This window comes from Pyxicephalus adspersus, chromosome 5 (genome assembly GCF_032062135.1).
Source record: "Pyxicephalus adspersus chromosome 5, UCB_Pads_2.0, whole genome shotgun sequence".
In the NCBI taxonomy this organism is placed as follows: domain Eukaryota; kingdom Metazoa; phylum Chordata; class Amphibia; order Anura; family Pyxicephalidae; genus Pyxicephalus; species Pyxicephalus adspersus.
The window spans coordinates 34,563,030-34,589,669 of NC_092862.1; positions in this window are offsets into that span (position 1 = coordinate 34,563,030).

Consider the following 26,640-nt stretch of genomic DNA (forward strand, 5'->3'; position numbering starts at 1 on the left):
AGTCTGTTTGCTCAATACTTTCATTTTGCTTCCAGCCTTTGCTACAGTGCACTACAGTCTTACTTTCTTTTCACTGTAATCTGATGATCTGAGAACCACTTTTTGATGCACAAGACGAATTCTTAAACACATCGACTCACAGATTTGTCAGATACAGGAAGGCTCATGTGCAAATAAAAAAATACCATTTTATCACTAAGAATTTCCTTAAAACCAATACTCAGATTCACATTTTCCTTAGAAATGGGCAGCACAGTGGCTCAGAGGTAAGTGCTTTGTCCTTTGCACCACTGGGTCCCAGGTTTGAATCTCAGCCAGAACACAAGCTGAATGGAGTTTGTAGGATCTCCATTTGCTTGTGTGAGTTTCCTCTGGGTTCTCCAGTTTCCTTTCACATCTCAAAAACATGATGTTATGTTAAATGGCTTCCCCCCAACATTGACCTTAGACTGTATTAAAAAGACATATGACTGAGGTAGGGACATTAGAGTGTAAGCTCCTTTGAAGGACAGCTAGTGATATGACTATAGACAAGTGCTGCTATATAAATACTGTGTAATAATAAAATGTGAATGTGATTAAAAGCAGAGAGGAAATTGCACAGCACAATCTGTGATACTACAAATTTTCTTTGAACTTGACTGCAGGGAATTATATACAGCCTGAAATAAGGTCAACAGAGCAAAATTTGTTTTTTACTTTTGCACTGTTTCTGATTTTGCATTATTAGTAGATCACTAATTGGTTTAATTAGTCATCTGGAATTGTTTGATTTTAAAATTTTAATCTTTATTCTTTATTAAGAAAGAACAAGTTCTAAAACAAATAGAGTAATATTGGGTCAACATTAGAAGCCAGCATTACAAAAATAATGATTGCCTCATCCCCTACTATACTAAATCCCACTATGCACGGAAGTATAACCAGCTAACATAAATTAGACCTGGGTTCGATTCAGATATATCTGGGCTAAGGGATGTTGTTATCGTGGTCTGGTACCTCTCCCATATTGTGTTAGGAGATTGAGTCCTATTATTCCTTCCCTCCCCTTTTTCTTTTCTTATTCCTTTTTCCTTTTCAATGTTTCCCTCTTTTCTCACCCTTTGTTATTCGTTTGAACTGGTTTTATCAGTCCAAACATGTAACACATCTGACCCGGAATGGGTTTTACTTATAATGTAATATCTTCTATGTGACTAGCCTGAATCATTTTTGCTCTCTCTAACTTTAGTGTTCTCTACAATGTGTTTTAACCTACATGGTATATTTACTGGTGCTTTGAGCTCCTTTATACTTTCTAAGGTTATATTTTGCATGTGAATAACAAGGGGATAGACATGTCAACATGAATTTTGTAATACTCTATTTGTAACAGTGGCTTTAACGTGTCTCCATCTCCCTTGAGGAAGCCTATTCAGGGAAACAAGTCCGAAATTCAGGCTTATCCTTGTTGAACTCCTTGAACTTGACATGACTTGACTTGACAATAGCCATAGAGTGGGATATCAATTTACTAATGTGGCAGGTGACTGTATAAGTAAATTTGTGAAGAAAATATGTTAGACAAAGTAAAAATGTTTTAACTTCCAAAAAACCCTGCTTTTTCCTCTCTTGGAATCTTTCTTTCTGAACAATTATCTGTTAGGAGTTTGGCGATCTAAGAGGATTAAACCACTCTCTAAACAAAAACCTGAATAATATGTTAAAAAATAGGCTAAGATACTATTATTAATGCTAAGATACAATCATTAAACATTTAAAATACCGTTTTCATAAATATATTACCAATGGTGATTTTTTTTTGTTCTTGTCTATTTGGAGAGGTTCTTTGTTTTATAATGAGTACAGAGGTAACATGTGACTCAAATTTTACATTCTTTCGTTAAAACAGTACTTACGGACTTTCACCAGGATTAAGACATTATCAAATATATTTATATATGTAGGCAGACACACATTATGTAAACAGGAATATTCAGATAAATATAAGCATATTTCCCATTCATCATGGTGAAGACCAATATTGTCTTATTGTCACTAGAAGATATATGTAGATACACGTATGTGGCCTAATTTTCTTCTTCAAACCTTCCTACTATTACCAGAAAAGGGGTTGGTAGACCTAACTTGCAATGTCAAGACGATGCTCTAACATGGTAACAGATAAATTTTGCACTGCCTAACCTATAGCGTAGACCAGGGATGGGCAAACTTTTTCAGTCAGGGGCCGCAATATAAAATTTGAAAGAGGGGCCGGGCCGATGGCAGAGTGGGCAGGGTTATGCCATCATGACACCACTGAACGTGACGTCATGATAACCCTGCCCACTCTCCCATCGCATATCTGAGCCTGTTATGGGAGAGTGGGCAGGTTGTGTGCAGGGACACAGCCTGCACACTTCCACGAGCAGGGGTACCAATGGGGGATGTGTTCCGCCACTCTGTCCTTCTCCTGACCCTGCATGGGGTGGCACTGGCCAGAGCTGTGGAACACCCAAAGTGCCAAAGAACAACCATATTGGGCCATATACGGCCCGCTAGCCGTAGTTTACCCATGCCTGGCCTAGCCTATACCTAAAAAAAAAGAATATTTTGTAACCAGAAGAACTGTACGCTGATTGATCTGGAGTTAAAAATGTGTTGATTTAGAACCATAACTGTGCTCTAAAAGCATATGAGCAAAGTACGGCCCCAGTTTGGTAATAACGCAGGAAACACCTGCACATCACGTCTCCTTGATCTAAACAGGAAGGCTTTTTGTTCTCACCATTTAATACAAATGCTCTGGTGCAAAACTGTTGCTTTAAATATATAATTAGGCTGAACAAACCTTTTCTTAGACAAGATGTTAGGGTTATTCACCTTTCGATGACATAGATTTTCATAAGGTGAAGCTGTGCTTTTCAGAACATGTTCCTTCATTTTACACTGTTTGTTTACACGGAAAACAGTTTGACATTCAAATGAGTCAGTAAGGAACAAGAGCCTCGTGCTTCAGTTCCTGCTTAGTACAGATGACATTGATTTGTGAGCATAATGCTTGACTACGGGATGTGTGACAGATAAATTTTATCAAAATTAAGGCACAATTAAACATTTCATCTTCCTAATTACTGGCTGTAGATTCGGCCTGATGACCATGTGCTGTAAGAAATCAGCGACCATTACACATTTTAATGGAGCACAGCTGTCTTACAGCTTGGTAATATTTGCACAGTGCCACAGAACTGTAATTTATGATAAAAAGAAAAAATGTGTATTGGCTCTTTTTTGCCAAAACAGATTAAGGATTCATATACTTTAATGAGATTTGGAGCTTGCTTTAGATTATCGTTATAAATGATTTATGTGCATGTTGGTCGGCACTTGCACATTTGGTTGATTTGTGCCTTGCTCCACATGTGAGGTGGTTTTAACTAAGGTGTCAATATTCTCTGTTGGTTTCTTCTTCTGCCTAACTATTTGTTTGGCAGTTGAGAAAGTCAAAATGGTGGATTTAATTTGATCATGTAAAACTAATTCTGGTTTAGTCACACATCTAGAAAATAAAATCCTAGACATAGTTATGGCCCTTGTTAGTCACAGAGACATACCCAAAGGCTTTGAGTTATGATTTGCTTCACTCAAGGGGCTACAGATGGCAGAAAAAGGGGCACATGGGTGAGTATTGTTCTACAAAAGTGGCATAAACAATTCAGAAGGTACAAAAAATATTTTTTAAGCTGGCAAATTAGTAGACTTAAAATTAATCCATAATAAAAGGGTGATGTATTTCAGTTTAGCAGTCTTATAATGTGGTAGTTATATTGTTTGTTCAGGCTTTTTTCTTTATTTTATATTTTTAGATGCTGCTAGTAACACATTTCCTGTCTAGGGGTAACAACTTGTACCTGTACATCTATTGAGGAGTGGCATTCCCATCCTCGACAGTTCACTCCTGATTCAGACTACAGGTTGCAGAGATAATGTCTTCATGTTCAGCCTACATTTTTGGAGTAATGGAGGAGCACTATGTGCACCCAATTGCTATTATTATTATGATGCAGTATTTATAAAGCGCTGAATGTACTCTTTACAGCGCTTTACAAAGCACATAGTCATATCACTAACTCGCCCTCAAAGGGGCTCACATTCTAATGTCCCTACCATAGTCATATGTTCTTAGCACAGTCTATTGCTGTCAATTTGGTCAATTTGTCCAATTAGCCTAATTGCATGTTTTTGGAATGTGGGAGAAAACTGAAATTCCCGAAGGAATCCCACGCATGCAGTGTTATGGCCGGATTTTGAACCTGGGACCTAGCAATGTAAAGGCCAGAGTGCTGCCCCCAATATCTATACCCCAATATCATGAACAGTTCTACAAATTTTGAAAAGCTAAGGATAAAATATATCATCCTAATAAATATAATTTGATCAGTATAAAAATAATAAGTAATAAATAGTTTTAGCTTAACTTTTATTAATAGCTAAATCAACAATGCTGGTGGTGGAGTAACTTTTCCTCCATCTTGTCTTTGTCTAGTGCAGAGGTCAGCAGTTTTTTGGCCAATAGGCCATTTCAGGGTAGGCAGAAGCACACTAGGCCGGACTCTCTCTGGAGTCCTGCCCTAATGGTTCCGCCCCCCACCAGGAACGCCCCCTGAAGGGAAATCCCTCTCCTCCGCAATGCATATGGAGGAGAGGGAATGTTCCCTATTGATCCTGAAAGCGGAAGTGTTAACGCTGGCCGTGGTAAATAGGGAAGAGAGCCACCACACGGAGGCTCAAGAGCCGCATGCGGTAGTTTGTTCCGCCTGTTACAAGCACTATCCTCTATTGAGCACAGCACACAATTATGTGGCAAATGGCTTCAGTTTGACCCACACGGACTTTAAAAATTTATTAAACTAGGCAACGGGAGACTAAATGCTTTGTAGATCTCAGGAAAACTTTTACAAAAACAATTTTCCAGAGATACAACTTTTTATGTTTTTCCGTCAAAAAAAAAACTTTTTCTAAAGTAAGTACTTTTTGTAAAGTAAGTGTTTTTCCTTTATTGGTATAACTGAAACTAAATTATAAAAGCTGACCATTGTAAGTATCCGTCAGGTTTTGTCAAACCATCCAGCTGAACAGCTTGGCCTAGTAATTGAAGAAAAATTAAAAAACCTAGGCCTCTTGCAGTAAACAGCAGTGGTTTCCTTCACACTCTAACTTTCTCACAGCTGCTCCCATTCCACGTAATGGGAGCTGTTGGGAATCATTCTGTGCATGCTGTTGTGTTTGTGTTACAGTGGGTTTTCAGCACAATTCCTAGAAGCAACATATTGCTGCAGTTTCCATTCCTGCTCTGGAGGAAAACCTGCACCACAATTACAAGGTCAGTGCATGCAAAATGTTGCCTGTGGTGTGGTTTAGCAGTTTGCTATGTGCCCTGGAGTGACTAACTGTGTTGTTTTACACCACAAGTCTGAAAAAACCCTTATGAACAAGATCAACAGATAATACAACTTTGTTACAAAGGGGACACTGAGAAATAAAAGCAGCTGTATTAATGATAATGACAGATTGCATGATATACCACCATGATTTTTTTCATTTTGCCTTAAGTTATGATTTGAATATCAAGAACATATAAAATGTGTTTCCAAAATGTGACTGTGCTTTACCTTTAATTGTCAGTATAGAGAAAACCCTAAAAAAACAAGGTCCTAAAACTTGCTTTTTTCAGCATCTGTGGCTATATTTTCTATGATTTAGCTGGTGTTACTACACTCTGTCCTACTTTACTACCTTTAGTACCTCAAGCCCCATTAATTAGTTAATTCAGTTTTCATTACTGTTTCTTAATGCCTGCTATCTCACTGATCTAAATAATATAGTCTTTGACTAAAAGTATTAAGGCATCCGTTGCATTAAAGCAAATTTTCAATTTTCAGCAGTCCAAATAATAAATGCTTCCCAAAAAGTTGTCCCAACAAAATGAAATTACCTATTTGTGTGGATTAATAATAGGTGATACCAAAAAAAGAGCTTTACCATACCTGTTTTCGGTGCTGGTTGACAAAAACAAGATAACACATAAACTACAGGAAGCATGGAATTAAAGTAATTAAAAGTAAAAGTAAAAAAAAAGGTAAAATAGAGGCATTACTAAAGCTCAGATTCTTCAATAAAGTTCAAACTAAATATCAGATGCCAGCCCCAGATTAATTTTACAACATGTAGGGGATAGAAACAAAAAAAGCAAACAGATCCCCAATGACTCCAATGCATGGTAGTCATTCCCAATGTTGGGAGATCACTGTACACGTCAGATTCTATCCCAAGAGGAGCACTACTACTCATCTTGGGTAATATTCATGTGACTTGTGTACATGGCCTTAGGCTGCAAAGGGTCAACTACATATCTATTACTGCATCATCCAAGTGATTCCAATATCTTCCCACTAGTGTCACTGGCACCACTTTGTATCACAGCAGTACCAATGGACCCAACCTCCTGGCAAAGTCCTGATCATTTGAGCCCTAGGTAAACTTTATACAGTAGATGACAGACTACTCTTCTCTTTACCCACGTATAAGTCAACTGAAAGGAGTGTGGTTGCCAATGGTTGTGGGCAGAGCCCATAGCTGATGCTACTAAACTCAGATTAAGCCTGAATATATGATTTAGCCATGGTATATGCTCAGGCCTATGTATTAACCTTGTTTATGCTCAAAAACAACATCATTGCACTTTTCTTTTCAGTAACCATTTATTAAATACACACTTCCAACCTAATACTATATTTGATGTACTTATTAATGTCAAAAAAATGTTAGAAACAGGAAAAAACATAACAACACGATTAAATAATAAAATATGTTAGAGTGACAGTGTGAAGAATAAGTGGCAGTGACATATGCCCTAGTCTTTTATATCTTGCTCTGTTCATCTGGTGCACAACGCTTGCAAGCAGAAAGTTGTTTTTGTTTTCTGACTTTTTCCTTTTTTGATAAATCTGAACATGTTGTAATGTTTTTTTAACAGCACAATCATAAACATTTTATTAATATTGTACTAAATAAAGACATTAAAAATGCACTTACAAGAATTTTAGAAGGATACATAAACTCTATATTTTTCCTTTAGGATTATATAGTGGTTTGGGTAGTATCATTAGTCCTACTTCATGTTATTATTTCTATGACATAACTATTCCAACTCTTGTTGAATCCAAAATAAATATATATGCCAAGTTCTTTAGCTCATCATGAGTGGAGATGTGACCCCCTTGACTTTACTCTAACCAAGCTATATTCATAACCTTGTGAAAGAACTCTTAGTGTAAGTCATCATCACAGGCCTGGGATTATTGTCTGGATTGTTAAAGAAGAACTACATCAGAGCGACTCACCTATCCGCACGGGATGGCACCCTTTTTCTTCTTGTCTTCCTGTTGCAGACAATCTTTGGCCATCTTGAAGGGCCATTTCAGGATAATGTAACACACAAGGTAAGGTAGGATTGCCGGTGCATGTGCAGCTCAGCTTTGATTCCAGAACAATTATTGATCCCAGCACATGTAAGGGAAGCTGGGAATGTGGGGGTTTCCTTGTAAACACAGCTGGACATGTTCATCCCAACCTTTTGTCAAGAGTAAAGTGGGAGCAGGCTAGAACAGTCTTTTTAAAACTTTTTATCCTTAAAATGTTTTCAAATCTCGAGAGCTCTAAACCAAATTTTGGGGGGTCAGTGGGATAAAACTCTTAAATTGGTGGCCAGTCATGCAGCTGGCTCTTCCTAGTAGCGTTGGCCCTGGAATTATGCAGGCATTATTAAATGTGGGCTCAGGCAGCCATGGTTCGAAGAACTCACGGTTAAATCCAAGGATTCCATTAAACCCTGGTTGGGAATGGCTGGACTGGAAGCCTGTTAGAGTTTTCTGGTAATCCAATATCCCACACCATTTGTTTGGAAACGCAATTACCAATATTTGCAAGCAATCTTTGCTTTAGTCTCATTCTCAGTTTAGCATCTTGAAATGACTTAAAATGAAATGGTCAACAAAGTATGCATGAACATTCTACCCCTCCTATGTCATTGTTTGTATCTGTCAGTCATTTGCAACCCCTAATTAATATACAGTGCTGTATAATATGTTGGTGCTTTAAAATACAGTTCATTATTATTATTAATATTATTATTATTAATACTACTACTACTACTACTACTAAAGTATTCTGATCAGTTATTCTTTAAAGTACTGTACACACTATAATATTACAGGAGGGTATGTACTGTCCTACACTTTAAAAATCTTTGTAGTGTTTGTCCAGTCTTAAAAAAGTCATGATGACAGTAAGTGATATGTAATATTTATGTGATTTGCAGCAAAACCTCCACTGAATGTTACAATTTTCATACCAGCTCAGTTGGTAGGTTTACCCAATATTGTATTGGTTAGGTTGTCATCCACACATTTATATTTTATTTTTATATATTAATATTATTATTGTAATTAGTAGTAGTAATGGTAGTAGGAGTTGCATTCAAATATTTAGTTATATCGTGTGTAGAACTATATAAAATACTTTATATTACAATTATAGCTACCTGAGCTTGCTTTTTGTACATATATAACTTTGATATCTTATTTTGCTAATTTTTATTACTAGAAGAAATATTAACCAGATACACTGTCAGATGGTGTAAATGAATAGGCAGTCACATCTTTTACCAAAAAAAGGATCACACGTTCACAGAGATTTCAGATCCAACCTTCTGGCCCAATTCATATCCATCTGCATCACAGTGCCAATGTGTGCCAAGAATGAGAGATCAGAAGACAACCGTATTGTGAGAGGGACATGGCTCTAACCTAATCTTTTAATAAATGTCAAGATAAGTAGTGATATGCTTTGCTCTTTACAAATCTAACTTCAGATTAATGTACCAAAGTGAAGAAAATAAAGGGCAATTTCTGACTGGCCATTATGATTTTTTTGTTAAAGCAAACACTCCTGTGTGGTTACACAATAACCATAAGGACCCCTTTCACATTAGACAAATTTAATGGTCTCTTGAAGCAATGCAGAGGCACCATCTGGGATTCTAGAGGTGTCAAATACTGCTTGAGTATGAACCGAAGCTATGGGCTAGGTTGGTGGAAAATAAATACCATCACCAATAAAAGAATCTTTTTTAATAGGTAGCAAGAATATGCAAGAACAAACTTCTTATACTAAAAAGAAACCTCTCGATCTATATTTACTCTTTAAGTTGTATTAAAAGAAAACAAATGTCATTCAACTCAAAAGTTCTTACAGTCTTAATTGGCTTGTTCTCCCAAATTTCCCTGTGCTAGGCACATTGGACTATGATTTTGGTAGGAACATTAGACTTTTATAACCTTTGGACGGCTTGTTCTTACTTTGGTTCCGTGCAGGAAGATATGATATTAATTTCTGGCAGATCAACAGGCATTTTTTGTAAAATTAGTATTTGTAGGGGTAAATCATGGCAAAATATGCTGTATTAGAGAGACATACTATTTGACAGTCAAAACTGGGAGAAATAAGTAGAAAAAGGAAAGCAGTTCTCTAATAAATTACAAACATGGTATTACCAATCACTGTTCACATACATCATTCAACATTTTAAGAGCACAGTAAAACAAAATGTCAGAGTCGGGGTATCAGGTGTAGTGGGATGTGGCACATCTTTTGATGTGGCCATTAGATATAGAAACAGATTGGAAGTCCATCTAAGGTTGCCTGATTTGACTATACATTTGGCAAGCCCCTTTCAGAACTGTTTTTGGACTTTGTAAATGCAACAAACAATTATGCCAGAAATACATTTTTTTTGTCAGAAAACCTTTTGTCCCATCTCAGCTTTTTCATACAACTTCATTCTTAAATATTATGCTTACAGGTACTTTTGGTGGCTGTGTCTCCAGTAAAGAGTGACATTACGCAAATCAGAACTGAACTACAATAATGTTTATTACTGCCAAGATAGTACTTAGTATATTATGATTGGATAAGACAATGAGGAGTATTTATATAGAGGGTAATTATTATTAGAAAAAGTTTTTCATCTTGAAATAATTTTCTGTAAAAAAAAATACAATATCATTAAATTAAAATGATTGTGTATCTGTGTTACACATGCATTTGTTTTTGTCTCACATTAAAATGTTCCAATTGATGATGATTGATGTAACATGCATGCACCAAACTCAGCAGATCCTAAATATTAAAATAGCACTTTTCTAATGAAAGTTCTGCTTGTGTTATGCCTAAGTGTAATAATGTAATAATGAGTATTGAACAATTAAAATACATAGTGATGGCAGCTTAGAGATTGCTCAATTGATTTTGGTAAAATTCATTTTGCTGTTAATTACTGGTATCAAAATGTTGTAAAAGTAGATGCTCTCAGCTGGCAAAAATTTCTTGAAATAAAACATTGTTTTATTTTTAGGATTTTTAGAGTAGTGCAGTTTATTTTTATTTATTTCACTCTAGTTCAATTCAGGTGTTTTTGTGCTTTTTTTGTATTTAATCATTATTTGTTTTCTGCTTTGTTTTCACATTTTCATTTATAGTGGTAACATATAGGCAGGGCTGAGAAAACACTGCCTAAAGCACAGAAGTTCACAGAATTTTAGGCAAAAATAAAAATATTTTTTATGGTATAAGTAACAGACCAAAAGCAGTAAAAAAAAAAAAAAAGATGTTCACTGTAAGGGATCTACTTATATCTGACATTCACTGAAACATTCCCTGGTGGAGAATTGAAGTCCATTCATTGCAATGGCAATAATTTACTTTCCACGAGGGAATGTTTCAGTGAATCTCAGATTCACAGCTTTATAAACAGACCCCTTTGTGTTTTCATCCATTTTGATTTCTTTTTCTTTACTGGCTACATGTATTATAGCAAAATAAGGTATTGTTGACAAAATCACTGAATTTCACCAAAATTTCAGAAAAAATCCCTAATTTTGACTTTGCGTTAGGAGCTTGTAGCTGTTTCTCATTCGAAATGATTCCTATACATTGGTAATAAGCCTATAGAACAAATGACTAATGTAACATTGTGTGTTTATTACATATTTTATTAAAGCCAGATGGCTGTGTTTGATGAGTCTGTTACATTTTTTACATTTATGTGTAGCATATTTTCAAGAACCAGTATTTTCAGACATTGTGTTCTGCACATAGACAATAAAATTATAGCAGTTTTGTCATCTTTCAGATTGTAAAAAGGTCTAAAAATAGTGAACAGTGGGATGTACACATAAGATTGTGTGAATGTTTTAACAAGAAAAAATTAAGGCGTTCAAATTTTAATCATATGTTAATGTTTATGTATTTTAAATGTGTGCTGAGCTTTATATGCTAATTTCAAAGCGACAAGAGGTAGGATATATTCAAGTCAGGCATCATATGGTTTGTTTTCGAACAATATGGTATGGGTGGTGGAAAATAAAGAGCTTTTTCAGTGTTTTAGAACAATGCTGTGTATTGTGAAAACATTTGAGAAGACTGTCCTTCCGATTTACTATATTAGTACAGAGCAATACTACTAAGAAACAGTATACATATAAAGACTGGGAACAAGAATAATTTAACTATGTCTTATTATTGCAAGGTATTACTACATTTTTAAAGTGTAACTATAGGCAATATATTAGGCTTTATTTATAAAACAGGGAATCTGATATTCCCTCAGACTTTCCCTGGTGGGAATCAATTACTGCCATTGAAACACATGAACCTGAAAGACTCCAACCAGGGAATGGTAGAGGGAATGTCTGATTCTCTGGTTTAAAAAAAGAGAGCCCATAGTTTTTTGTACGTTTTAATTTTATATTGACCATCTCAGAGTGAAACTATAAAGAGCAGTCAGGGTATGTTTAATGCACAATGTATCAGTTCCAGCTCAACACTTTAAGACATTTACAGCCACATATTTTAATAAAAGGTTTACGTTTCTATTGAAAGTTTAAAGCTGATCATTCTAGGCACTCCCCCATAAATATATGGTTTCTTTTAACTGCTACATCTATAAAACATATAAAGTTGACCAGTTGACCTGTTTGAGCTTTAAAAAAAAATCTACCTAAGAGCTGAAACCACTAGAAAGTGGTGGTCAGATAGTTCCAATTAAAGTTAATTACAACTCAGATTGAAGCTATTCTGACCTTATATTGGAGCTTGGAATTTGAGCAATCTGAGTTCTAATTGCGAATTACCATACCTATCATACACTGGTAAAGTAGGGCTTAGCCAATTTGGCTGCCAGACTATACCGGCTGTTATCATCTGATGGCCAGGTTGGCTGAACTGCCCTTTACTTGTCATTGCCGGGAATAGTAGGCTGGTATTGATGGACTCCAGTGGATTTGATCCAATTCCCAAAGTCAGGGAAGTAAGGTCCAGTAACAGAGTGCACAGCAAGAAGAGTTTTTTGGTTAACTGGTAATAGCGACTGGTTATAAGACTTATAGTTGTGGGGAAATAAAGCCACTTTATATTTTTGTCTACCCCCATTAGAAGTTTTCACTCTCTTTAATTGTTCTGGTCACCAGTGTCACTGGGAATGACAACCAAAATAAATCCAATAAACTAAATAAACTTTTGCCACCAAAAACAGGTTTGGGGGGCAACTTTTCTAATAGGGATATTTGTTCCTGTGTCAACTATCCATAAGGGGAAGCCTTGCAAAGCCTTATTTTCTTTTGAATCTACAGAACAGCAAGTAAAATCTCCCTAATGGCAAATAAATATCTTGGTCATTTGTTAAAAAAAATGCCTTGAAGTATATATTGTCAGGCTAGGTGTGTCCACAAATCAAGTAGCTTGCATATATATATAGTACGGGTAGTGTTTTAAAGGGCTGTAACCACATGTTCAACATTACACATGTAGAATGACCCCTCTCCATAATGCTATATACCTTTTCTAGCAAACATTTAAAAAAAAAACAGAGATTTTTAGTTTGCACATACAGTATTGCAATGCATGTTGTACTGAGCAAAATACTTACTTATAGCCTCATTTAATGCACATATAGTAGAAATATATAGTGACATATAGGGGGTCTATTTATAAGGCAGTGAATCTGACATTCCCTTGTGGGGAATATTCCAGGGAATGACTTCCTGTACTATCCATTAGAACTAGAAACTGGTGAGATGTCTGTGTTCAAATACATATTTACCAGTGTGCAGTTTAAACATTCTGCAGGTAAAACTAATGCAGGAAAGAGAACCGGAGAGCCTTGAGGTCAGTGTATTCTGACTATAGCAATGATTATAAAACACATTTACTACAGCTAAACAAGAATGTTACATTAATGCATCTAATTTGCACTTTTTAAAAAATAATAGCTACTTGTATGACATGATAAGGTGTTATCATACTGATTTGCATCCTAGATTTTTATTGAATGAAACTTCAATTAAGAAACTAGCAAAGGCCCTGGACCTGTGAGGCTATACAAAGCCAGGACCCATCCATGTCCTACCCCTACATTACTATTAGCATCTGTAAATGTGATACTGGTTGGACTTAATTGATGTCAGTAAGTATGGGGTCAATCGGCAAACATGTAAATGTCTGCTCTGGGTTTTTTCATTCACACCTGTGTGTTTTTTACTTTGTTTTACATACATTATCAGGATTTCGGCTTTTTCATGCACTCCCATTGTCAATAGGTCCTATAACGTATGTCAACACATCAAAAAACAAACAACACCTGCCAACACATCACACATATGTGAGCTTGTGTATTTTTAAACCTGTCTACCTGTTCATTGTTATGAACAATTGTAACTTGTGCTGTTTATTGCTAAACCTTGACAATACAAGTAATAAAATAACAGAATGGTTTTAGGTTCCATCTTTCACGTATTTGTTAAGTAACACAAAAGTTGCATTAGCTGTCATCAGTTTCAAAAATGCCGACCCAGTTCTTTTAGTGATGTAGAATAGAAAATACCCAAAGATTTGCTTGGTCAGCGCATGTGCTTTTAGTTCACAGCTGAGATTCTCACAATAACATATGCATAGCCCTCTGGTACAAGTCACTCTTCGATGTCCTTCTATGAAAATTGGTATCATTGGAGGGCAGCAAGCTTTACATGAAACTGATTACGTAACACTAAGGTTGTATATATGCAGTAGAACCGATGATCTATTAGAATACATTTGATGCATAATGAATATTATAAACCAAAACATGTTGAAGAATGTCATAGCCACCTATGGTATAAATTGCTTTGAAACAGCATATAAACACTACAGAAATTGCTATTTAGCATTTTAGCAAGTAAATCTTTTTTCTTTTTTTATTATCTGTTCCTACAATAAGATGTAATGGCTTTCTGACACACCATAAGCACAGTTGTGACCACAGGCTCACTTGTGTCATTTTGTGTGCAGTAATGAAGCCTGACGAGTGGTCTCCTGCTTGCAGATAGCCGGCTGTTGTCCTAAAAATGCAAACCACTGCCTGAGGCCATGGAATCAGGAACAGACTAAGGACAGTGGCACTGTCAGGGCTCCCCACTGTTTATCCTCCCTATAGCACAGTGGAGTTGGATCCAGAAGAATGGTGTTTACCCTTGCACATAAGGACGAAACTGGGAAAAATTGCACAAAGACAAGGTTTGAAAGAAAACAGATTTTAGTAAGTCGCCGCACTGACATTTCACACAAGACAGAGAAAAAAATAAAACAAAAGAAAATGTTGCCTGCTGAAAGCTTAGATATCCACAGATTCCTGTTTTTTTTTCCTAACACAACAAATGTTTGCAACATAAAGCCTGGCACTTTTTTGCAATTTTTTTCTTTTAATTTAAACGGAAAGTACATCACTGGAACAATGTGATCTCTCTTACCTAATGGCTCATTGGTATTCTATAGAGAACAGTCTGGCTTACATCCTCTGCAGAACAGTCAGATACATAGCACATTGCTTGTGCCAGCTAGACATTCCTAGGTGACAGAATAATGGCACTTTGTTTCTGCTAGTTAAATACTGTGGGAAGCCTCATAGTGAATGTGTAGAACTTTTTATAGCCACCAGATATATGACTCCAAATTACCCAATAAATAGTTGCTAACATTGTTGTGGAAAAACAAGTATTTACTTTCCGTATTAAGTGATGAAAGAAGCTGGTCTTAAGTGATGATCAAACTTTATCCATGGTAACTTGGTAATCAGTTCTCTTTAACATTTAAAGTGGAACTCCAAAAACAGAACCCTTCTGGTAGATTATATACATTGAATTTTACAAACTTTATGGCTGTCTTACCTGCTGCTGTTTAAAAATTGAAACAAGGATTCAATTTTCACGTCACATGGCCATTTCCAACTTTGTAGGTGGGAAATCCTTAAAATGGCCTGTAAATTATAAAATGGCTTATATAAATAAATATAATAATAATATTATTATATTTATTTATATAATTATAATAATAATAAATACTAAATATAAAATGAAAATGATGAAGTGTAACATCATCCATACACCATTGGAGCAGTTAATTTGTGTGTAGAACTAAAGTTCCAGAGTTTACATTTAGACTGATTAAGGAAGTTGAGTATCTTCACATAATGAATTGTATGTATATAAATATATATATATATATATTTACTATAATTATTCAAACATGTGCAAAGGTAATTACTAAACAGACATTTGTTTTTTGTATGCTTGGATAGGTGAAGTGAACATTCACATAATTTGTTATTATCTCCTTTAGTACATCCTACTAAGACCCCTTTCACACTTGTCTTGGAAAACCGCATGGTTAGCTTCAAGGTGCATAACAAACTGTTGGCATGTGCCCAGGAGCAGAAAACTGCACCAGGGCGCAATGTGTTTGCATGCGTTGCCCTTGCGTTTGTGGTGCGGTTCTTCCTCCAAAGGTAAAACACACTACTAGAAGCAACATCTCAATTTCAAGAACTATGCTGCAACCCAACCGCAATGCAATCACAACTGTGTGCAACTGACTCACAAACTGATTCCCAAACATTCCCATACAGCTGAATTGGAGTAGTTGGAAGTGCAGTTGAGAATGCAACAGAACGCTGCAATTGACCACAAGTCCTAAATAAGCCTTGCTCTCTGGCAGATAAAAGCAAGGACTGGATGGATCTGGGTAGAACATTAATAGAGTATATACCTTGTTTACAGTTTAAAGTCATCAGTGGGCACTTGTAGCAATCTGAATCTCTACTCTTCAATTATTAAATTTTATTAAAATAATTATTATTAATTATAATTAATAATTTTTTTTAAATAATATTTACTTGTATTCTCTACTTGTCAGAGCAGAAGTGTCAAACTGATTGTCAGCCGGTAAGATGATCAAATCTTCAGCTTGAGCTCATTGCTGATAATAGAACTGTCAAAAATTGGTATATAACAAAGGTTTCATAAGGAAAAACTGAATCAAAGCTGATGGCTTAAGCTTTTAGGCTACTTTTGCTACTCCCCAAATTTATTTTGCAAGTTGTTTGCAAAGCTCTATACAAACCTACAGCAACTTTTTATATACTCACTCTGCCCATATATACCCCATTCAATCAGGCAAAGGTCTCTGGTAGTGCTGAAACTCCAACACACTTTACTAGTCATTGTGGCCGATCATTAGCTGGGGACCAATATAAATATATGCACCTATAGTTTCTTGTTCTACATATTGTCAGCAGCTTATTGGGTTGTTTAAGTGTTAGAATCACTTTAACTACATAATAAAGCGTAAATAAAATTAATAAAAAGAAATCTGTCGATCACTCTGGAGGTTTCCTGGATCGGGTCCCGCATTCTCTTTTAATCTGCCTTCATCCCAGTGCCGGGCACTGCGTAGATGCGAGATTGGGTGACGTGGTGGCTGTAAAAGGGGAAAAAAGAGTGCCACGCATGCGTGAGATCGGCAGTTTCTTTTCCCAGTGAAGAAAAAGCTCCTTCTGCGCATGCCCTAGATGGGACAGAAGCTGAAGGGCTTTTTAAAAAAAAGGGTTTTAAACCCCCCTCCAAAAAAAAGAGAACGTAATTTTTACTTTACATTAAAGGGTTGTAGTTGTTTATGTATTTCTGTTTTCTGTATAGAATGGCCCTGAGCAATTAAAAAAAAAAAACAGGCCACCTGACAGGGTTGGAAAAGAGTAAAGGGTAAGCTTTATGGGTTAAAAGGGAGAAGGAACTGAATTTCTTACCTGATGGGTGAAAACTTTCTGGATTGGGTGAAGTTTGCATGGAGTGGTCTACAGGATGTAGCAGAGAACAGGGACTATATTACTATACTATTACTGTATTTGTAATTATCTGGTTTCGTTGTTCAGAACAGTATGTGTGCATTGCTTTTGTAGGTTTTAGTGTGTCAAAAAAGTGGTTGAAAGAATCTTTTGAGATAAAGTATGCCTTTTAGTGGGGGTCAAATTGTGATGAACCCTGAATGTTTAGGAAGGTATTGCTTAACTATTGTTTTTAAAATAATTAATTTGTAATAAAGGACATCTATGGCCATTAAACCCCACTCAAGTGTTGTTGGAATGGATGCCGCCCTCTGACATACCCTGTCATGTCTGGTGCTGTTGTTATCTTTCAAACCTTTATTAACCTCCCTCCCGGTATTCCCAGGTGTGGCTCAGGGTGGATTTTCCATACCAAAAGCGGTAACCCCGAGCCACACTCGGGGTGGATTTGCCGGGGAGTTTAAAAGTCCTACCTGAGTCCCACGTTCCAGCGGCGTCCTCCAGCAGTGCCCATTAACCAAATATAAGTTTTCAGTGGCAAATATTTGTAGAACAAGCAATTAAAGCTTATTGACTTTGATCCCTTTAAAAGGTTTTGTTTTTATCACAAAAGAAGAGATAAAACTAAGAGAAAAAAACATATTTAAAAAAATTAATTGCTGTCAATTTGTCAAGCTGCTCTTTATGTACAGCATTTATCTATAGAAAGGAGTGTGGATATTTTGCTAGTAACAAATACAGTCATTTATAGAATCCTCCATTGATTTGACTGTATTATTTATTCTTCTGTCTTGGACTGTCAAGATATAAATATCTTCACTCAATCATTATAAAGAAAAAGATAAAATTGAAAATTAATAAAAAGTTGTTTTGCACAAAAGGTACAAATGGTACCTTTTGCAAATAGTACCTCCTTAGGAAAATGTCCAAAGAGACCACAGATTTGAATTGTGGTCAAATACATTTGCTTTCCAACTGCTTTTATAGTCAGTCAGCCATTTGAGGCTTAGAGTGAGGATTTATAGTGCTGGCAGTGTTTATATCACCTGCAAGGGTTGATTGCAAATTAATATGCAGAAGAAATACAGGTAGAGCTACACACATTCCATTTTTAAAATATCTCCACAATCTCCAATATATACTCCATGAAGAAGTAAATAAGGACATGGAGTGAAGTTTAGATGACCTATTTTAGCCTGGAATTTTCAGTTTTTGTTGTACCTAAAAATTAAATACATTCTGACATATTCAGCCACAATCCCTTTACCAGTGGCACAATCCCTTTACCAGAGTTTCCAGGTATTTAATGTTCAGTGTTGAATTTTTTATTGATTTTACTTACTGAAGAATGCATCAGATGTGTGAATTTAACAAGAGAAGGACACCTTAACATCTTGACATCTTTCACTGACAATGTCTACAAGTAATAGAAAGTTGAGTAATAGTAAGTAGAAGTTTTTAATAGAAAATTTAGTCTGTGCACAGCTGGTGTAGCAGCGTTGGGTCAAATGAAATATAAATACCAAAACTGCCGTTAAGGTTTTTTTCTGCATTCTATGTCCCATTAGATAAAATAACCTTATCTTCTGGTCTCACAGATACAAAGGTAAGTAATAGGAATCTCTTTAAGGAAATCCTTTTAGGCCGCTATTAATGCAACACATGCCCCTGTGGAAGATTTCCCCTTTATTGCAGTTCCAGTGGCAAATCAAAATGGAAAATTGGATTATCTCATGACTTTTGGTTTTAGTGACAATAGTAACTGGAAAAAAATACTACTCAGATTGAACTTGGGTAATTGAGAAAGTTACAAAAATTATATAACTTACCAATTTGATCCAAACTAAAAGATAAACCAATGCAAAATACATAGCAATTTGTGCACCAATGGATGAAGTAGTTGATGATGTCTGTATTGGATGTATCTTCAGTTCATTTAATAAAATTTTAAATTGAAAACAAGCTATATTGTTTTCACTTGCCATTATCTTTTAAAATTTGTGGACCAGGCAAAGTTTCAGCAGTCTGCAGTGTTATTGTGATGAGGCTCCCTAACCCTGGACTGTTTAATGGATGCTCTGTACTCCTGCAACATGCAAGTAGTGATCAAAGCTGTTCACCACTACTTTTGAATCATCTCTGTTATATAAAAGTGAACTTTTGCAGGATTTGGAAGTGGTACGGGCTGCATTGGCTTATACTAAAGCGGCACATACCATAACAGTTGTCATCATTGAACAATTAAAGAGTGCAGTTATAAACAAATTATAATTTATTTTAGCTCTAACGATGGGCATAGAAGGTATGTGACTTGGCATGTACTATCATAAAACATTTATTAAAGCTTTCATTTTAAACCCACTGTAGATATTTGTTACTTGTAATGTAGTTTAGTATTTAGAGACTGTCTATATTGGACTTATCATAACAAAGCTGTCTAAATAATTACATTAGCTTAATTAACAGAAATGTAGCCTCTTCCTACTGATACATGATAGGTCCCAGAATTCCTCTGGGCTCTTTCCACAGAAAATATTTGAAGGATCTGTGCAGAAGCCTCTTCCTTTAGGGGGGATTTATAATGATTGCCGATAGCAGCAACCAGAGTTATACAGAATGTTTACAGATGCCTTTAGAAAAACAGCAGAATGTGGAACTAATTGTGTTTATTCAGGATAATTATGAAACACAAATGACCAGTGCTGTGTACAAGTCCCCTGACAGCAGATGTTTAACTCATGGGATTTTAATCAGCGTAGTAATGATAGACATAGTATAAGCTATAAACATTTCTTCATGCATGCAATGTTCTTAAGTAAATTGCAACTATCTGTATTTATCAGAGAAATAAAAATGCATTAGAACAATACATTCATTATTCCCTACATAAGACTTATGTTTGAATTTTAAACTCTATAACTAACACTATATACTGTGTGTATATATATATATATATATATATATATATATATATTTAATGGAGTGTCTCATTGTGTCTCATTGTGGGAGATTGTCTCATCTGTACCCCAAAAAATGGAAATTCCATTCTTATGTTAGCTATACATTGTGCAATTTTTTAAATCTTTTAAACAGCTGATTAGACTAAAACAATTAATGAATATGAATGGTGAAGATAGCGGGTGTAGTTCTGCTTTATTTCAGTACAATGAGAGGGTGTGAAGTTTTGCATGTGGGTATCTTGTGGGACTGTAAGTAGATAGGAAGGTGCTTAGCAGACAATGATTATAATTGACTTTAATGTTTATTCTCATCCAGCAGACTTTCCTAGACAATTGTTCTAGGGGTGCAGATAATAGGAGAGTAAACATTATTTGACATGGTTGAGGGTTACCTTCCCTGGTCAAAATAGCCAGTAAATTCAAAAATACAGAAGGCTAAGGTGTCGGTGAAGTAGGCTAAGGTATCGGTGGCTCCAGGCAGATAAAACACAGATTCAACCAGATATGTACCCTTTAAATACTATTACATGTCTTTAAAAGGCACAAAAATTGAAATTGATCTGGTGTTATTTAAAATATTCTCAGGTCGCATATACTGTATGTACAGTGTAATAGATTTGTCTGAATTTTGGCTGGATATAGCAAACTGGGCTAAAGTTTTCCAAGTTGTTTCTGCTAGTGAACACTTTTCCACTGATTGACTTATTTAATGGTTACATATAAGTTATACAATCATGAAGACTGCAACAATGTAAACCAATAAAACCAGTTATTTGCTTCCTCCATGCATTTTTTCCCCTATTTTGCTACACCAAAGCACACAAATTCTGAAAAACAACATTATTTTTTAACACCTTTAACAAATAAAACGTGTTTCTCGACATATGCTGAATTAATGTTGTTTTCAAAAAGTTATAGGTATAAGTTAATGGAATTTGTTTAAAAATAATATGTTGAGCACCTGCTTAAAACTATAAAGATACAAAATGCTGTGAGCATCAATGGGTGGCTCCTTCTGTCAGTGAGATTCATTTACATACTTCACATGCTTGTATTATTTTAAATGTTTTGGGTATATATATATATATATATATATATATATATATATTTAGTTATATTTTTGTATATCCCAATATTTAAGCTTGCCAACAAAATTTAAACAGTTTAAACAGGTTTTGTTTTAGTAAAGGCAAAACACATCTTTAAAGTGCACCTGTGAGCCTTGTTAAGGTGCAAGTCCCAGCACAGGTTCTTATAAAACAGCTAACCTTTGATACCTATTACTGATTCTGACTTGTTTGGGTTATGAATGAAAGGTTTATCTCTTGAAGTGTATAATAACCTAGAGAAAACTAAATAATTTCATATTAAAGCAAACACCTTAATATTGTAAGTTAAACATTGGACATGTATGCTAATTGCACATATGTGTTTTCTTTTGCATCATTTACATTTTTTGTCAAGAACCAGGCCATTTGTTTCTTACCTTACTAAATGCATCTTTCACCCAGATGAGAAGGTAGAACACAGGACTAGGAGAGGTCACATTGTTCTGTGCAGTGATGGCCTCTGCTTCTTATGCAAATATAGGATTATTATGACACTCTAGGTAAGACATACAGAACCCCTATAACCTTTGAGCAAAGCAGTCTGTATAGATGACGCAAAATCAAAATAAACCTTTTGGAACAGCCTCAAGATAAGCGGATTTATAAAGTGATGACCCAGATGGATCACCATAAAAGTGCCATTTTGTTTTACTAAAATTAAATAAAATGTGTTTCCCATCTTTAACTGGGGATCACCTAAAATAAATGAATGTTTGCCATTTATAAACTGGTAAACTTACAATACATGGGTACTAGTGCCATGGGCAATAACACCTGAAGATAAGAAAAAGTGTTTTTTTTCCCCAAAACTCTGGCTGCTACTTTCCTGCGATACCTGTTTACAAAAGTAGCATACATGACCCCATAGGAAATGAATTAACCAGTTATCAGTAATCAGTTTGTCCAAGGAAGTAAATGAAATTTTTGATTGCCCATCTAGAGCAATTGTGAGTAGCACTGACAAATCTAGTGTTATTTAAGTGCTTATCAGTTTTAAAAAATGGAAAAATTGTCGATCTGTAATCACATCCCCACTTTATAAAATATGCTCCATAATCTTTTAAATCCTCTCCTTCTCCTGTGTCACTGCCTGTATCTGTCTGTCATTTGCAACCCCTAATTAATGTACAGCAATGCGTAATATGTTGACCCTAAATAAATACTGTTTATTAATAATAAATAATAATAAGTATAGTATGTATCCATGAACTATTTTAACAAGAATTGTGCATTTAAATAAAGAATACTCTACTTCAGTTTTAAAGATTACAGGAGATGTAAGTAATTGGGATTAACCACAATTAGGAATAAACCCAACATACAGCCTTGACCATACAGTGATTGTTTTACCTTAATTAGCCCTCTTCTATGCAATCCTCTGATTCTAGGTGTATGATCCATGAGTTTAAAAATATATTTTTTAATCTGCATTTTTCATTAAAAAAACACCTGGAAGATCTGGTTTCAAACAAATTCCTTCTTAAAGCACTTCCAGTTAAAAACTGACCCTATGCTGTCCCTGTCACACTCAATCAAGATCACTTGTATACGTGGTGTATTATGTAGGCATGGTCTATTGTTGTCACCATCAGGAAATCGTTCCTGCTGAGTGCCATTTAGTCACGGATAGAGTACATGTAGAGGCAACAAAAGTTAGAAGAAGATCAGAAAAACTGAAATGCTGCAAATTATAAAATGGTTACAAAAATGTATTGTATACATTTTAAATGACAATTGTTTATAGTACAAAGTGCTTTGTACATTTAAGGTTATTCGGTTAGGGCCAACATACCTCCAGTCCCAGGGTGACAGAGCTTCCATACTTTACTATATATATATATATATATATATATATATAAAAACAGCAAACCACAACCCACCACCCATTCCCCATAAAAACGAAACAAATACAGATAATTGTTTTGATGAATATTTAGCTGTACTTTGCCTTGTTTCTTTTCTCTAGCATATTTGTGTAACTAATGTATATACAGTTTTTGCTTTCCCTTTATATTCTAATTTCATTAATGATAAGGTTGCTTAGGGATACTTTATATTTGCGGATTTCTTTTTTTCACATGACTATTTTACTTGAGAATAGTGTTACATTTACATAGTGTATCTTCACTTTTTAAATTGAATGTTCATAAGGTTTGAAATTATATTCACTATAATTATTCAACCATGTGCAAACACCAATATTGTTTTTCTTTTATCATGAACATAATTGAGAATTGAACCTAAACACAGGTTTACTGCATTTACTAAACAAAGTTATCTTACTCTAAACTAAGTAAGTCGTACGTAGGTAAAAAAAAACACATTGTATGTATTATAAATATTACCATTTGATTAAAAAGATTTTCAAAAGCATTATGAGAACATTAATCGGAAGGCAGAAATAACAAAGACATTTATTTTAGGTCAAGAAGGTGACTATTCATCTCTGTCATTCTTGTTGCCACAATAGCAAGGTCTTCTACACTCCTCTAAAACCAAGCTCTATTTATAATTTTTTATAAACATCATTTTGCTATAAATGACCACCAAAACTAACAACTGAATGATGAAAATGTTTCCTGTCTTTATACTGCACATAATAATAATGACAAATGTGGGTCATAAAAAGTAGAACTCATCCGTAACGATAAGTTATCGTAACAAGCTACACTCATAAACTTTAATTAGAAATAAAGTCAATTAGAGTAATTATTTATCAGTGGTTTTTAACACAACTTAATGTACCACCTGAATGCCAGATGCTCATTAGGCATCACAATACCTTTAAAAATATGGCATTATCTTCTAGGTTGACTGTTAGTGTTTACTATACAATTTAAATGCAAAGCAGCTCAACACTATTATCGTTATACTGATATTAATCTAAGAGTACACCAAATAAAGCATGCTGTTTGTATGTTCTACAACACATTCAGCATTTTACAGTGCCATGCCTGGTATACACTTCTACTACTATAATAAAATAACTTCAATCAAACACTTTTATGATTGCTAACAAATAAAGAATGAAGAAAAGTAGAGTATTTTAAATGCAGCAGTGTATTAAACATCAAAAAAAGACAAAAACATATACATTGGTATATCACAATTGGTATATATGTTTCCTAAATTCAATAGTAACCCCTTAGCAACCTTCTATGGGGTTTTTTAGGGGGGAGCAAGACATAAACTCCTAATTGGATGAGGTGGGCGCAAAGAAGTAAATGATGAAGTAAACGTCGTGTCCTGACACGTTTGGCCTAAATTGGCTTCTTTAGAGGACTAATAGACATCAGAATAAAATAAACAAATCAATGCAAATTTATGAGAATGAAAATTCGTATACAATTATTGCAATTCGTATACAACAGGCATGTTAAGATTTCAAGATGGAGGACTTCAGAATACTGAAAGACCTAAGCAATTACTGGCCCAGAACGAAACAGAATCTGACCCTCCCATAACAGAAGCAACCATAAAAGAACAAATGAACCCCTTATTAAGAAAACCAAAATCAAGCTACTTTCCACAACTATCTCTCAACCCACACAACCATGTGAATCTAGTCACTACTGACATACTAAAATTAAATATCAAAACACCTCCCCCTACCTCCAACTTTACTCTGGCAATGAAGAAAACTGTACAGAACCTCAAGAACAATAAAAATATTGTTATAAAGCCCTCCAACAAAGGGGGAAATGTGGTCATAGACACAGACCAATATAGATCCATCTCCCTCAAAATTCTTGGAAATAAGGAGTGGTATTCACCAATACCTGCTAACACCCTGACAACTTTCAAGAATTAATTCTGTAACATCGTATGGAAAACATATGAGTATAACATCATAGACAAGAACACCAGGGACTATTAACTTATAAAGCATCCTCTGGTTCCTACCTTCTACACTCTCCCTAACATTCACAAAAGCATCCTAAATCCAACAGGCTGCCCCATAGTTTCTGGCATTCATTCTTTTGCCTCACATGCCAGCGAACTGATCGATGCCTGCCTCCAACCTATAGTTACTAAATTACCTTCCTTTTTGAAGGATACCATTGAACTTCTGAAATCCAAGAACCATCTACAGGTCCCACCTGGTACCACCATGGTGACCATTGACGTGGAGGCAAGCATACCACATGACAAAGGTATTGCAACTATTGAAAAATGCCTCAGGAGGCAACAGCCAACAGCCTAATGGGAGAGAAAGCTATTCACCAACTTAGACACCAATCTTGTAATTCACATCTTCTCATAGCAAAGTTATATCAATGATATCCTCATGTTTGGGACCAGTCCCACCCACCTTATTGAACAATTTATCCAATTGATACATTTAATGCAATTGACATGTTCGATACCTAGGACTTTATTTTCTGTATTTAATTTTCTATACAAGGATAATCATACAGGTTAACAGGTTAAATTTAGAAAATATCAAGATTTGGTATATTTCTAGAAAGTCATCCTGCAAGTATCCCTATCTATGTTCATGGTATTTATTAACACTGCATTTTTTACATCCCTCTATGCGTGTGGTTCTGCGCTTGCGCGAACCATTGCGCATGGATGGCTAATACATCGTAGCTGTCACCCTTTACTGCGCATGCGGTAGCTAATGTTAGAATGCAGCAATAAACAAATTCAATAGGAGATAAAGTGGTAGATACTCACTGTTGAAGGGAGGTGGGTAAAAGGACTATTCAGAGGAGGCATGGTTAAAAATGATTGGCAAGGCACATCAGTTCTAGTGCTAGAGATTATGAATAGTGTTAATAGGTATTTCAAATGCCTACTAGTAGGAAAAGTGGTAAAAAGATAAAAAGAATATGCAGGAGGTTTTTTAAGTTTAAAATACCTTAGTATGGCCTGTTGAAAAGGGTAGGATTTCCAAAGGGTCTGAGGCGCCTGATGGTGGTGCTGGTGGTTAGAATGCAGCAATGGTATGAGCCTCGCTGTTCTGGCCCTTTAAAGCCATGTGGGTGTGTGGCATCTGGAAATGATTGTTGCGCATGTTTGCTCCCAGGACTTGGGGAAGGACTGGCAGAGGACCAGGAGCCCACAGATAAAGCAGTACCAAGATTCCAACAGACAAATCCAAAAAACAGAGCAGAGGTCACGCACAGATAATCCGTCCACGAGACGAAGTGCACAAGTATAAAACACAAGCAGAGTCGGGGTCACAGGCAAAAGGTCGGTCCAGGCAGCATAAACTCACAAGGTCAGAAACAGGCAAGGTCAGCAACAGTAAATCAGATGAGAAACTCTCCAACACAGGTTAGCCTAGCTAAACGCTACAACAGGCACTGGTGACTGG